This window comes from Neoarius graeffei, chromosome 15 (assembly GCF_027579695.1).
Source record: "Neoarius graeffei isolate fNeoGra1 chromosome 15, fNeoGra1.pri, whole genome shotgun sequence".
Classification (NCBI taxonomy): Eukaryota; Metazoa; Chordata; class Actinopteri; order Siluriformes; family Ariidae; genus Neoarius; species Neoarius graeffei.
Genome location: NC_083583.1, coordinates 67,101,808 through 67,117,948, shown reverse-complemented (window position 1 = coordinate 67,117,948; position 16,141 = coordinate 67,101,808). Strand labels below are relative to the sequence as shown.

The 16,141-nt window shown below is 39.3% G+C and overlaps 1 protein-coding gene across 1 annotated transcript in view; it reads right to left on the bottom strand.

The window, feature by feature from the left end:
• Positions 1–4,048, bottom strand: part of dennd1b (DENN/MADD domain containing 1B) — a 216,774-nt gene extending 212,726 nt beyond the window's left edge. Inside the window, exons 1-2 of the mRNA XM_060941793.1 lie at positions 3,992–4,048; positions 196–310 (exon numbers count right to left, since the gene is read on the bottom strand). The gene's annotated coding sequence lies outside the window, so the exon portion shown is untranslated. The remainder of the gene's footprint in view (positions 1–195; positions 311–3,991) is intronic.
• Positions 4,049–16,141: the final 12,093 nt, after the last annotated feature.

The window sequence follows — 16,141 nt, the reverse complement described above, 5'->3', positions numbered from 1 at the left end:
ATTGGAAAACTTGGCGTATGAGTATTGAAAACAAATGTACTTACTATCATGACTATAGCACCCAAAATATGTCCAACATGCTTTCTGTATTTAACCATTTATGAGACAGAAAGCATTAGGAGCTTCATACTGACTAGGAATCAACTTGAAAAAAATTAATTATTCCATAAAAATTGTATTGCAGCCAAGGCCTACCCTGTTTGCTTAGAAGTCCTTTGTCGTTTCTCCTTCTCGTACGCTTTATCGGCTGCCTTTTTCTCCTCTTCAGACCGAGGTCGCTTTGTCCCTGTCTCAGGCAGTTTCTGTACACCTTTCAGAAAATTCCACATCACAACGTAGCTTTGGCAGATGTAGATGTAAACAACAAAAACACGTGTTTAAATGGGCGATAATGTGGCCACATCTATTGAATTTGATAACGTGATTACCGCGATATTCAACGAGATGCGTTATATGCATCCGCAGTAGTGAAAAAACCGACAGCCTGACTTGTACACAATATGATTTGGAATTCTTCAGTATTTTCCGTCCTGCTGATAAACACATCGATTAACACAGACACGGCACACGCATAATATGTGGCGGCTTTAGTTGACGGTGTGTCTGAATCTTCGCTTCATATATATTTTTTATTTTCATCTAGCCAGCCGGGCTGGCTAGTGACAGGAATTGCCTGCCAAATGACAAATTAAGTCGCCTCAGGCGACTGGACCACCGCGAATTTCGAGCCGTGCATTGGGTTCCATTCCTGCAGCCAAGAACAGGTTCTTATTAAAGTGGCCGGTGAGTGTGTGTGTGTGTGTGTGTGTGTGTGTGTATATATAAAATCTCATCTTATCTCTAGCCGCTTTATCCTGTTCTACAGGGTCGCAGGCAAGCTGGAGCCTATCCCAGCTGACTACGGGCGAAAGGCGGGGTACACCCTGGACAAGTCGCCAGGTCATCACAGGGCTGACACATAGACACAGACAACCATTCACACTCACATTCACACCTACGGTCAATTTAGAGTCACCAGTTAACCTAACCTGCATCTCTTTGGACTCTGGGGGAAACCGGAGCACCCGGAGGAAACCCGCACGGGGAGAACATGCAAACTCCACACAGAAAGGCCCTCACCGGCCACGGGGCTCGACCCTGGACCTTCTTGCTGTAAGGCGACAGCGCTAACCACTACACCACCGTGCCGCCCCGTGTATATATCATCTCATTATCTCTAGCCGCTTTATCCTGTTCTACAGGGTCGCAGGCAAGCTGGAGCCTATCCCAGCTGACTACGGGCAAAAGGCAGGGTACACCCTGGACAAGTCGCCAGGTCATCACAGGGCTGACACATAGACACAGACAACCATTCACACTCACATTCACACCTATGGTCAATTTAGAGTCACCAGTTAACCTAACCTGCATGTCTTTGGACTGTGGGGGAAACCGGAGCACCCGGAGGAAACCCACGCGGACATGGGAAGAACATGCAAACTCCACACAGAAAGGCCCTCGCCGGCCACGGGGCTCGAACCCGGAGCTTCTTGCTGTGAGGCGACAGCGCTAACCATTACACCACCGTGCCGCCCCGCCCCATGTATGTATGTATATATGTATGTATGTCAGTCATCTCATCTCATCATCTCTAGCCGCTTTATCCTTCTACAGGGTCGCAGGCAAGCTGAAGCCTATCCCAGCTGACTACAGGCGAAAGGTGGGGTACACCCTGGACAAGTCGCCAGGTCATCACAGGGCTGACACATAGACACAGACAACCATTCACACTCACATTCACACCTACGGTCAATTCAGAGTCACAAGTTAACCTAACCTGCATCTCTTTGGACTGTGGGGGAAACCGGAGGACCCGGAGGAAACCCACGCGGACACGGGGAGAACATGCAAACTCCACACAGAAAGGCCCTCACTGGCCAAAGGGCTCGAATCCGGACCTTCTTGCTGTGAGGCGACAGCGCTAACCACTACACCACTGTGCCGCCCCGCCCTGCCCCATGTATGTATGTGTGTATATATATATATATATATATATATATATATATATATATATATATATATATATACACACACACATATTTGTTTATTTATTTATTTAACAGCTAACCCACAAAATCGAGTCGTACATGAGCTGATAGCTGACTAGGCGCATAGCACCGAGTCGGCTATAATCCATGTACGATGAGACTGAGTGGAATAACTGTTTTATTCTCTCCACATTCACTGCATTTTGAGAAACAGAGCATTTTTATTTTTTGCAAATTCAATAAAACTTTATACAAGACATCCAACAAAATCATTTCTGCTTAGAATGTACAACCCCGATTCCAAAAAAGTTGGGACAAAGTACAAATTGTAAATAAAAACGGAATGCAATGATGTGGAAGTTTCAAAATTCCATATTTTATTCAGAATAGAACTTAGATGACATATCAAATGTTTAAACTGAGAAAATGTATCGTTTAAAGAGAAAAATTAGGTGATTTTTAAATTTCATGACAACAATTCTCAAAAAAGTTGGGACAAGGCCATGTTTACCACTGTAAGACATCCCCTTTTCTCTTTACAACAGTCTGTAAACGTCTGGGGACTGAGGAGACAAGTTGCTCAAGTTTAGGGATAGGAATGTTAACCCATTCTTGTCTAATGTAGGATTCTAGTTGCTCAACTGTCTTAGGTCTTTTTTGTCGTATCTTCCATTTTATGATGCGCCAAATGTTTTCTACGGGTGAAAGATCTGGACTGCAGGCTGGCCAGTTCAGTACCCGGACCCTTCTTCTACGCAGCCATGATGCTGTAATTGATGCAGTATGTGGTTTGGCATTGTCATGTTGGAAAATGCAAGGTCTTCCCTGAAAGAGACGTCGTCTGGATGGGAGCATATGTTGCTCTAGAACCTGGATATACCTTTCAGCATTGATGGTGTCTTTCCAGATGTGTAAGCTGCCCATGCCACACGCACTAATGCAACCCCATACCATCAGAGATGCAGGCTTCTGAACTGAGCGCTGATAACAACTTGGGTCATCCTTCTCCTCTTTAGTCCGAATGACACGGCGTCCCTGATTTCCATAAAGAACTTCAAATTTTGATTCGTCTGACCACAGAACAGTTTTCCACTTTGCCACAGTCCATTTTAAATTAGCCTTGGCCCAGAGAAGACATCTGTGCTTCTGGATCATGTTTAGATACGGCTTCTTCTTTGAACTATGGAGTTTTAGCTGGCAACGGCGGATGGCACGGTGACTCGTGTTCACAGATAATGTTCTCTGGAAATATTCCTGAGCCCATTTTGTGATTTCCAATACAGAAGCATGCCTGTATGTGATGCAGTGCCGTCTAAGGGCCCGAAGATCACAGGCACCCAGTATGGTTTTCCGGCCTTGACCCTTACGCACAGAGATTCTTCCAGATTCTCTGAATCTTTTGATGATATTATGCACTGTACATGATGATATGTTCAAACTCTTTGCAATTTTACACTGTCGAACTCCTTTCTGATATTTGTCGGTGCAGAATTAGGGGGATTGGTGATCCTCTTCCCGTCTTTACTTCTGAAAGCCGCTGCCACTCCAAGATGCTCTTTTTATACCCAGTCATGTTAATGACCTATTGCCAATTGACCTAATGAGTTGCAATTTGGTCCTCCAGCTGTTCCTTTTTTGTACCTTTAACTTTTCCAGCCTCTTATTGCCCCTGTCCCAACTTTTTTGAAATGTGTTGCTGTCATGAAATTTCAAATGAGCCAATATTTGGCATGAAATTTCAAAATGTCTCACTTTCGACATTTGATATGTTGTCTATGTTCTATTGTGAATACAATATCAGTTTTTGAGATTTGTAAATTATTGCATTCCGTTTTTATTTACAATTTGTGCTTTGTCCCAACTTTTTTGGAATCGGGGTTGTAAACAAACCGGCAAAATGACAGGAGTAATTTGTGAAAAATGCGATAATAATAATTCTTGAAGAAAAAAAAAGATGTTCTTACCATCAAATACTTTTATTCCATATTTTGTTGCTTTTTTTATTTTGGGGTTTTGTTTTCGAGTAGAGTTTTTATTTGGTCCTCGGTTGGCTCAGCAACACGCAACGCCATTTTGTTGTTGTTCTTCTTCTTTAGTTTTTTTGGCGGTTGGCAAACTATCTTAAAGGTGCATTACTGCCAACCACTGGGCTGGAGTGTGGAAGAGGCGATACTGGGGGGATCCAAACAAACAAGCAAAAATCTATATTCTTTTAGCTATTTCTGTTTTTTTTTTTAAATAAACACTTTCACAATTTTGGGGGTTTTGTTTTTGAGTAGAGGTTTTATTTTGTCCTCGCTTGGTTCAGCATCACACTCTGCCATTTTGTTTTTCTCTACTCATGGTATATGAGCTGATAGCCTAGTAGTAGAGTAGCCAATCAGAGCATACGATTGCTCATATCCAGTGAATGTTGATAGAATAATCACATATATATTTGTGGTATATTCATGTGGTGGCCTAGGAAAACCCTCCATGAAGTCAAAGTGTTAGCATTTTCTACTCATTTCTGAAATGTACAGCTTTTCCTGAACCGAAATACTGTATATCTCTCTTTTGCGTGCATCTCAACCAGAAGTATTTTAAAATGTGCTTTCTCTAAAAGAAGAGGAAATGCATTTAAAGTTTCCTTTCCAGTTCAACTGAAATGCCGCACCTACCTTTATAATCATCTTTAATTTACTTATGAAAAAAACCACTGGAATGTTACTGCTAAATTTGAAAGTATTATACACTTACAATGACAAACTAGTTATCACAATTATCGCTGATGATCAGCATCGTCCACATCAGCTTCTAGCTTTGCACGTTCTCATTGCATCCATGTGAGGTTCCTGAAGATTCTCTGGCTTCCTCCAAGCTCCCAAACATATCCCACTGGTTGGATTGGCTCTGTGAATTTGCCCCTGGATAAAGCAGTTAATGAATGAATGAATGAATGAATGAATGAATGGTACGTAGGAAATGGTAGGTGAATTCCATGTCACCATTTGGGTTCTTCAGCAAGGCCTTCAAGATGGAAGCAGTAATTTTTATCTCCGAAGCAAATTTGTTTTGTAATATTTGCTGATGTTCTCTTCACATTCTGGCAGCTGTCAATAAAATATATCGACTCAGAGTGCCTCCCCCAGGCTCTGTATATGAGACTGGGTGGAGCTGGGGATCATGGCCACCATCATCCAACCAAATAGTACACGGAGGTGGCTCTACTTGTGTCTCAGTTCAGAAAGCTCCATCTTTTCTACAAGGATTAATAAATGTAATTCATCTAACCCTAGGTTAATTAAACCTGTGATCTAAAAATCAATTGTTCAGCTGTACATGGTTAGGAAAAGGGGATGTGTGGACACCCCTACTCATTCACAGGTTTTTGTGTATTTTCACAATTTTCTACAATACTGAAGACATTAAAACTATGAAATAACATCTGGAATTATTCTATCCACATTCACTGGATATGACCAATCGTGCGCTCTGATTGGCTACTAGGATATCAGCTCATATACCGTGAGTAGAGAAAAACAAAATGGTGGAGCGTGTTGCTGAACCAACCGAGAATGAAATAAAAACTCTCCTGGAAAACAAAACCCCAAAAACTGTGTTATCAAATATTTAGTAGAAACAAAAATAGCTAAAAGAATATACAACCCCGATTCCAAAAAACTTGGGACAAAGTACAAATTGTAAATAAAAACGGAATGCAATGATGTGGAAGTTTCAAAATTCCATATTTTATTCAGAATAGAACATAGACGACATATCAAATGTTTAAACTGAGAAAATGTATCATTTAAAAAGAAAAATTAGGTGATTTTTAAATTTCATGACAACAACACATCTCAAAAAAGTTGGGACAAGGCCATGTTTACCACTGTGAGACATCCCCTTTTCTCTTTACAACAGTCTGTAAACATCTGGGGACTAAGGAGACAAGTTGCTCAAGTTTAGGGATAGGAATGTTAACCCATTCTTGTCGAATGTAGGATTCTAGTTGCTCAACTGTCTTAGGTCTTTTTTGTCGTTTCTTCCATTTTATGATGCGCCAAATGTTTTCTATGGGTGAAAGATCTGGACTGCAGGCTGGCCAGTTCAGTACCCGGACCCTTCTTCTACACAGCCATGATGCTGTAATTGATGCAGTATGTAGTTTGGCATTGTCATGTTGGAAAATGCAAGGTCTTCCCCGAAAGAGACGTTGTCTGGATGGGAGCATATGTTGCTCAAGAACCTGGATATACCTTTCAGCATTGATGGTGTCTTTCCAGATGTGTAAGCTGCCCATGCCACACGCACTAATGCAACCCCATACCATCAGAGATGCAGGCTTCTGAACTGAGCGCTGATAACTTGGGTCGTCCTTCTCCTCTTTAGTCCAAATGACACGGCGTCCCTGATTTCCATAAAGAGCTTCACATTTTGATTCCTCTGACCACAGAACAGTTTTCCACTTTGCCACAGTCCATTTTAAATGAGCCTTGGCCCAGAGAAGACATCTGCGCTTCTGGATCATGTTTAGATATGGCTTCTTCTTTGAACTATAGAGTTTTAGCTGGCAACGACAGATGGCACGGTGAATTGTGTTCATAGATAATGTTCTCTGGAAATATTCCTGAGCCCATTTTGTGATTTCCAATACAGAAGCATGCCTGTATGTGATGCAGTGCCGTCTAAGGGCCTGAAGATCACGGGCACCCAGTATGGTTTTCCGGCCTTGACCCTTACGCACAGAGATTCTTCCAGATTCTCTGAATCTTTTGATGATATTATGCACTGTAGATGATGATATGTTCAAACTCTTTGCAATTTTACACTGTCGAACTCCTTTCTGATATTGCTCCACTATTTGTCGGCACAGAATTAGGGGGATTGGTGATCCTCTTCCCATCTTTACTTCTGAGAGCCGCTGCCACTCCAAGATGCTCTTTTTATACCCAGTCATGTTAATGACCTATTGCCAATTGACCTAATGAGTTGCAATTTGGTCCTCCAGCTGTTACTTTTTTGTACCTTTAACTTTTCCAGCCTCTTATTGCCCCTGTCCCAACTTTTTTGAGATGTGTTGCTGTCATGAAATTTCAAATGAGCCAAAATTTGGCATGAAATTTCAGAATGTCTCACTTTCGACATTTGATATGTTGTCTATGTTCTATTGTGACTACAATATCAGTTTTTGAGATTTGTAAATTATTGCATTCTGTTTTTATTTACAATTTGTACTTTGTTCCAACTTTTTTGGAATCGGGGTTGTAGTTTTGTTTGTTTGTTTGTTTGTTTGTTTCCCCCCAATATCGCCTGTTCCATACTCCAGCCCAGCCGGTGGCGGTAATGCACCTTTAAGTTGGTTTGCCAACCACCAGAAAACCCTGAAGAAGAATAAGGAAACCCCCCCCCATACAAAAAAGCAACAAAATATGGAATAAAAGTATTTGATGGTAAGAATGTATCTTTTTTTTTCAAGAATTATTATTATTATTATTGCATTTTTCACAAATTGTTCCTGTCATTTCACTGGTTTGTTTACATTCCAAGCGGAAATTATTTTGTCAGACGTTTTGTTAAAATGGATAAGTTTTTATTTACCGAATTTTCAAAAAAAAATCAAATAAAAATGCTCTGTTTCTCAAAATCCAGTGAAATGTGGATAGAATAAAACGGTTATTCCACTCAATCTCTTCGTACATGACTTACAGCCAACTCAGGGCTACATGCCTCATCAGCTATCAGCTCATGTACGACTCGATTTCGTGGAATAACTGTTAATTTCATGGAAAACACAAATAAAATTGTTAAAAATACAAAAAAAAAACCCTAAACATATTTGAGAGTTTAGATTCTTCACCGTACCCAGTGTTTCCCTTGATGATGCCTTACACACTATTGGCGTTATCTTAACTGGCTTCATGAGGTAGTCACCTGGAATGCTTTTCAATTAACAGGTGTGCTTCGTCAAAAGGTAATTAGTGGACGAGTTTCTTACCTTTTTAATGTGTTTGTGTTCACACCACAACTGTAGTAATCCATATTATATCAAGACCCGAACAGCTAACTAAAGAGAAATGACATCCATCATTACTTTACGACATGAAGTGACTTTTAATTAATAAAAATAAAAAAGCCATTGAATTAGAAGATGTGTCCAAACTTTTATACAAATATATAAATAGGTTGATTGATTGCTTTTCGGCGGCACAGTGGTGTAGTGGTTAGCGCTGTCGCCTCACAGCAAGAAGGTCAGGGTTTGAGCCCCGTGGCCGACGAGGGCCTTTCTGTGTGGAGTTTGCATGTTCTTCCCGTGTCCGCGTGGGTTTCCTCCGGGTGCTCCGGTTTCCCCCACAGTCCAAAGACATGCAGGCTAGGTTAACTGGTGACTCTAAATTGACCGTAGGTGTGAATGTGAGTGTGAATGGTTGTCTGTGTCTGTGTCAGCCCTGTGATGACCTGGCGACTTGTCCAGGGTGTATCCCGCCTTTCGCCCGTAGTCAGCTGGGATAGGCTCCAGCTTGCCTGCGACCCTGTAGAACAGGATAAAGCGGCTAGAGATAATGAGATGAGATGATTGCTTTTCTAAAATGAACTATAATTAACACGAGCTTCACTTTGTTCTTCACCTTGTCTGTAATCTCAGTTGTCACCGTCTTGTTCCATCTAACACTGCTTTGCTCACAGGTCATTAATTAGTTTGCACAATTTCCCCAGCATCAACGCATGTCATGTGTGTTCTATCACAGTTCTCCGCCTCGTGTTCTGAAACGTACCCAAGATGCTGTGGGGCAGACAACATCTGCATCAGCAGAGCTTTGGAGTCTCGAGCTGACCTTCAGCGAGACCATATGCTGCGTACGCTGAAACCAGTCGGCTAGGCACTAAGAAGGCGAGCCAGTTTGATTTATTTAATTGGAGGGTGACTTTGACGACAGTAGAAATTAATAATAATAATAATTTATTATTATTATTATTATTATTATTATTATTATTATTATTAATTGAGCCAAAGACAGTTTCTCACTCCTACTGTTGTTGTGGATGATGACACACACTTGGCCACTAGAAGCTGATGTCAACTGGCTGATGGCTGAGAATCAGTTTTAGCATCTGCGCTCTGTCCTGGTGTGTGTGTGTGTGTGTGTGTGTGTGTGTGTGTGTGTGTGTGTGTGTGTGTGTGTGTGTGTGTGTGTGTGTGTGTGTGTGCGCACGCACGTGCAGTCTGGGCTTGTATTGGCTGAGTTGTTCTCGTTGTTCCAGCCCAGGAAAATCAGACTCCAGTCATGGAAGGCCACAGCTGTACAGAGATTTGTGTTTCTGAACAAATTCATCCCGTGAAGGCGTTGATAAGTGATCTGAGGAGTCGATTCAGATTTTTCAACAATGTACAATCTTAAACTCAATCAGATTTGATGTGATCCTCTAGGTCCTCTTGGACTCTGTGTGTGTGTGTGTGTGTGTGTGTGTGTGTGTGTGTGTGTGTGTGTGTGTGTGTGTGTGCACTCTGGATCAAGCAGCATCTGAGCAGCCTCCAGATCACCGTCTGGTCATGCAACAGTGACAATGTCACTCAGCCTCGGGGCTTCATCCTCTCAAAGTGGTCAGATGGACAACAACTGTGGTTGTGCCAATGTTGCTGGAAGAGCCCACCGCATCTGACTGACAGGGACATGAGATTCCTCTGGGTACAACTGCAAATAGCCACACAAAACAGGAGGTCATCTCCTCAAGACCACTCTCAGCCATGCAATCAGGACATCATCTCACACCAGCTATCATTCTGGGTGGGTCAAAATGACAGTTGACAGTTGACAGTTGACAGTTGTGTGGCATATGTGGCCATGTATGTCATTAAAGCTCCAACAGAAATAATTTCAGAAATAAATTATCCATAAAGACCACCTATTATCCTAAGAAAACCTTGAGACACAAGTCAGGTTTCCTTTCAAATGTGCCAGCTGTCTGTGTTTTCATCAGGTTTTCTTCTGTACACTTTATAATAAAAACGAACACATGACTGGAGTTTGGAGTTTAGAAATTACCTTTATTGTCTTCAACTCACCTGTACCTTGCTGATGTTGCTCACTTCACCTAGTCTGAGGACTCTTTATGATCGTAGACCAGGGATCATCAACTGGTGGACTACCAAGTCTTTTATCTGATTGAACCATGTACTTGAAAAAAAATCTGTATCAGAACCAAGCAATGTGATTCGAAATACGATTGGACAGAGATGTTTGTGTTAATTGTCTGCTTCAAGTTCGAAATAGGGATAACAAGTCGAAAGGGATAACATGAAACACAAATGCAAAACCAAACACAACCACTTCAAAATTATGAGTCTTATTTATAGCCATGAATTAACGACTAATGGTTAAATAATGGGCGTGATGTTCTGACTGATGTTGCTCAGTTGCGTCGTGGCAGCTGTGCAGGCAGTTTGGGACATACCAGTGCTCTGCATGGCGGTGCGTCTGTGCTCGCTTTGTGGATCCATGGCGTGGTGTTCCAAGTGATGTTGCCCAGTGGCGGCGCAACGGCTGTGCTGGCAGTGTGGGACTTGTTTTTGTGCGCCTTTTGGTGGGACTGTGGCTGCTATACCATTGGAATGACATCCTGACCTCTATTTGGTGAACTTTTTTTTTTCATTTTTTCCCTATAATTGTAAAGTGACCTTGCATTTTGAGAAAGGTGCTATATAAATTGAACTTTTATTATTATTATTATTATTATTATTATTATTATTATTATTATACAACAGCAGCTTGTGAATACAGATTTTAACAGCATAGCCTCAAACGATCACACTCAACTTATCCTATCGATGACTATCTAGTGAAAGGTCTTTGAGACAATCTTTACTTTATCTTACAATAGAAATGGATATGGCCATCATACATGCACTATCTTGATATACTTTATTATTCTATCCACATTCACTGAATATGAGCAATCGTGTGCTCTGATTAGCTACTCTACTACTAGGATATCAGCTCGTATACCATGAGTAGAGAAAAACAAAATGGCAGCGCAAGTTACTAAACCAACTAAGGATGAAATAAAAACTCTACTTGGAAAAAAAAGCAACAAAATATGGAATAAAAGTATTTGATGGTAAGAACGTATCTTTTTATTATTATTATTATTATTATTATTATTATTATTATTATTATTATTATTATTATTATTATTATTATTATTATTATCACATTTTACACAAATTGCTCCTGTCATGTCACCGGTTTGTTTACATTCTAAGCAGAAATTATTTTGTCAGACGTTTTGTATAGTTTTTATTTATCAAATTTGCAAAACATAACAATAAAAATGCTCTGTTTCTCAAAATCCAGTGAATGTGGATAGAATTAAACAGCTATTCCACTCAATCTCGTCGTACATGACTCATAGCCAACTCAGTGCTACGCGCCTCGTAGGCTATCAGCTCATGTTCGACTCGATTTCATGGAATAACTGTTAAATATACTTTGTCTTTAATTGTAGAAGTTTTAGATTTAATTCCAATTATTTACTCTAAAAAAGATCTTTAAAAAATTATCTCAGTTTGGTGTAAAATCATGAATTTGTGGCGTTCTCTCCTCTCTAAAACATGTCCTCCTAAACTTAAAAGTGTTCATCGAATGAAAACGGGCGGGGCAGCATAATTTCTGCCCCAATGGACCTCTATAAGTATTTGACCTTATAAGTACTCGACCTTTTAACTGAGTACATTTGAACATGACAGACCGTTGTTTCATTGCTTTCGCACAATTCAAGAGTTTCAAGCTAATTCAGATTTTGTTCGCATTGTGTATGAGTTCAGATTTCATTTTCAGATTTTTGATACACAGTACCAGGTTTTTGAACATGTTTTGAAGCTATTTGCTTTACAGACACAGGAGATTATTTAAATATGGCTTATGCTGGTTTTTGGGGGGTTGATTGTTGGGTCTGGAGTACAATCTTACAGATCTCTTGTAAAATAACAACAACAACCAATAATCTACTTCAAATCTCCATCTTTAAAGTTAATAGTGAAAGCACAAACCCATTTGGGAATTTTGGAAAAACAAAACAAAAAACCCGAGGAGATGTTCTGAGCAGAAGCAGTCCTAAAGTCATGGTGGTTATATTGCTCAGCTTTTGGGAAAAGACTGGGTTACATTGTTTTATTATTATTATTATTATTATTATTAATACTGTACCAGTCTTTTTCCATGCCAGGGACAGCTATTATCAAATCTGTAGCTTCACAAACCTTAGGGATCAGTTGTATCTGAATTAGGAAGGAGATTAAAGAAGAAAAAAACAATACAGCAACTTCCATCTGTCAAAGCACTGTGTGTGTGTGTGTGTGTGTGTGTGTGTGTGTGTGTGTGTGTGTGTGTGTGTTGGGTATTGGTGAGCGTCCCCGATCCGCTCTATCAAACTCTAAATGCCGACGTGCGCAGCTGCTACGTCATTTGAAATCCAGCGAAAAAACGCACTGTGATGTCACTTTGCATCTCATTTACCTATGTAAATCCAGTCGCGTGCGGCTATGAGTATGGCGTCATTAATGATGTCAGGGGCTTGCATTTATATACACGGGGCGAATGTCCAAGGAGTTGGAAGTGAAATAGGAGGATTTTGGGGGGAAAAATATTTAATTCGAATGAATGAATAAATAAAAACGTGCAAGTTTTACTAAGGACCCCAGAATCTTATCCACATGAACTGGAAGATCATATGACTAGATTTGTTTTTCAGTGCAATTCAGATGAAACCCAACCCTGGTGAGGCCCGAGCCTGGGAAGAGGCTCCAGTCGCCTGCACATGCTGCATCCTGAAGCCCGGTTCTTCAGTTCCTCAGAGCTGTCAGGCTCCAGGCGGGGAGGCGCGCGGCTCTGCAGGGATTATTCCCAGTCCGAGTCCTCCTTCTTCTTCCTTCACATCCAGCTCATAAAGTCTTCAGCTGATGAACTGACTCAGAATCTTCAACTCAGCTTTGAAGTCGGACATACATTCCCCTTTAGTTCCCATTTTTGTTTGTTTGTTTGTTTGTTTGTTTGTTTGTTTGTTTGTTTGTTTGTTTTACCTTCACCTGTTTTTTTTCCGGCTAGTTTTGAACATTTGGGGAGAAAAATAGCTCGGGATAAAAGTCTGCAAAAAAAAAAATCTTTCATTTTATTTCTATAACAGTGTCGATTTGAGGTGCAGGTGCAGGGAGGCCTTTATTCGTTAAAGTGTTATTAACTGAAGTGGTAAAAAAGAAGATATATAGCTTATATATAATTCTGGAGTTCAGCACGCGCTTTTCGAAATGACGTTCATGTGAGCACGTGAGCTCCATCCGGCTGGGATATAATCCGAGCAGTGAGTGGGAATGTTGATCTTCTTTCACTGAATCAACCGAGTTAATCAAGCTCAATTACCCAATTACTGAACTCGAGCAGAGTGAACATTACAGACAGACACACAGACACCGGCCTTCACCGAGATTTATTACAGCAGATAAGATTTTCCAGCTGTGCCTTTAATAATAATAATAATAATAATAATAATAATAATAATAATAATAATATTGTATTAATAAGCAATGTACTATTGGATAAATAAAACAAATATACATTGAAATATACTTAACATTTAAAATACAAATATTAAGGTATTTAAATCCGAGGTATATCACACCACATTACTGTATACACACACACAGTGTGTGTGTGTGTGTGTGTGTGTGTGTGTGTGTGTGTTAGAAGGGTAATATAATAATAATATTTATTATTATTTTTCCAAAGTAAAAATATATTCCAGGTATTTTGCACACAACACACACCCAGTGTGAGGATGAAAATCACACTCGCCTGTCTGTCTCAGAGTCCTGATCCTCACCGCTCCTGTGTGTGTGAGACATATAAACACACTGTGCTGTAAATGACACCCGCATATACGGCGAGAAAGCAGGACCAACCCCGAGCGCTCGCTCTCTCTCTCTCTCTCTCTCTCTTTCTCGCGGGCGCGCGCGCAGGACGGATCTGGCGGAGAAGGCTCGCGCGTTTCCACACTGATGATGATGGACTCAAGTGAGAGTGAATGAGAATAAATGCAGTGTGACTTATGTTTCTGCCCTGAACACAGGATCAGTAGGTTATTAACGACAAACCATCAAAATGTAAATGAAACCGAGAGCTCGTGCTCAGGACATATTTACTGTCAGGACTAAATAACCTACGGACAGGTAAGATCAACGCGCAAGTGTGTGTGTGTGTGTGTGTGTGTGTGTGTGTGTGTGTGTGTGTGTGTGTGTGTGTGATCTATCTATCTATCTATCTATCTATCTATCTATCTATCTATCTATCTATCTGTTTGTCTGTTCGTCTGTTTATCTAATCTACTCACAGTATAATTTGATTTTAAAAAATTCTTGTCACCTTTTGGACAAATGATATTTGATATTTAGTTGCAGAAGGTAATCTGTGTCTAGTAAAGAAAAATTTCGGAAAATAAATTATTATTATTATTATTATTATTATTATTATTATTATTATTATTATTATTTTGAATTTCTTTTTATTTGTTCTCCGTATTATAAATTCCCTGTTCTTTTCATTTTTGCTTAATTTTTTTATTTGTATCTGGGTTTTTTTTTGAAAAAAGGTCATTATAATTTACATTTTTATTTATTCATTTATTATTTTTAGGTTTTTTTATTATTTATTTCCTATTTATTTGTGCTCCGCATTACAACCTCCGTGTTGTTTCAAGCTCATGAAGAAAATAAATCATACTTAGAAGGAGAAAAGCTTCCAGTAAATAATAAAGCATAGAGTTTATAACCAAAACAACAACAACAACATTATTATTATTATTATTATTATTATTATTATTATTATTATTATTATTATCTTTTCTTTAATCACTGAAGAGAAGGAAATGCTCTCCTGGATCTCGGTTCCTCATTTGTAAGAACGTCATATACACTAACTGATTTCTCTTTTTGCATTTTTTTTTTACATTTCTTTAAGTCACTTGAACTCATGCTCATTCTGTCCACTGTGTCCATGTGTGTGTTGTTTTGAGACAGTTATAAAGCCCGAGCCTTGTCCTGCTCTTTCCTCTCATTCCTCCCTGAACATTTCACCAGCACGCGCTTACATTTGCATTGCTTAATTTATTAGTGTAATTTAGTATTCAAATGAATATCACCCTTATATATATATATATATATATATATATATATATATATATATATATATATATATATATATATATATATCACAATTCTAGGAGAACATTTTTGTTAAAATAAATAAAATAAAACAAATCTATAAATGGCCATCTCTCTCTCTCTCTCTCTCTCTCTCTCTCTCTCTCTATATATATATATATATATATATATATATATATATATATATATATATATATATATATATAGAGAGAGAGAGAGAGAGAGAGAGAGGGCCATTATTTTATTTATTTTAATATATATATATATATATATATATATATATATATATATAGAGAGAGAGAGAGAGAGAGAGAGAGAGAGGGCCATTATTTTATTTATTTTAATATATATATATATATATATATATATATATATATATATATATATATATATATATATATATATATATATGTGTGTGTGTGTGTGTGTGTGTGCTAAAATGTATTTATCGTCGTCTTCATTTTTTCTGTCGAAATAAAATTAAAACGCGCGCGCGCGCGTCGAGCTGATTTCTGATTTGCACACATATCTGCCATTCCTCATGAGATTTAGTTATTGATTTATTTATTTATTTCACACAACTGACTTCTTCACTGAAACAGTGCTGAACTCTGCAGGCGTTTCAACCCATATAAAGCGCCAGATCCATCCTCCCTCAGTCCTTTACCTTCCTCCAGAAGTGAAGTGAATTGGCTCTGTCCCTGATCAAAGATAAAGAGCTCCTCAGTGAGTGAGTGAGATAGTGAACATGGTGTTGGTGAATGAAAAGCAGTGAAAATATATTAGTAGTCATTACAGTCGCTTCATTAAATGCTCAATTAATCACATTCAGAGTTTGTGGGGTTGTTGTTTTTCCCCCCTAAATGAGCTCTCTATCATGGGATGTGGTCACAGCAAATGGCCGAATGGACCCTGATTAAAGCTG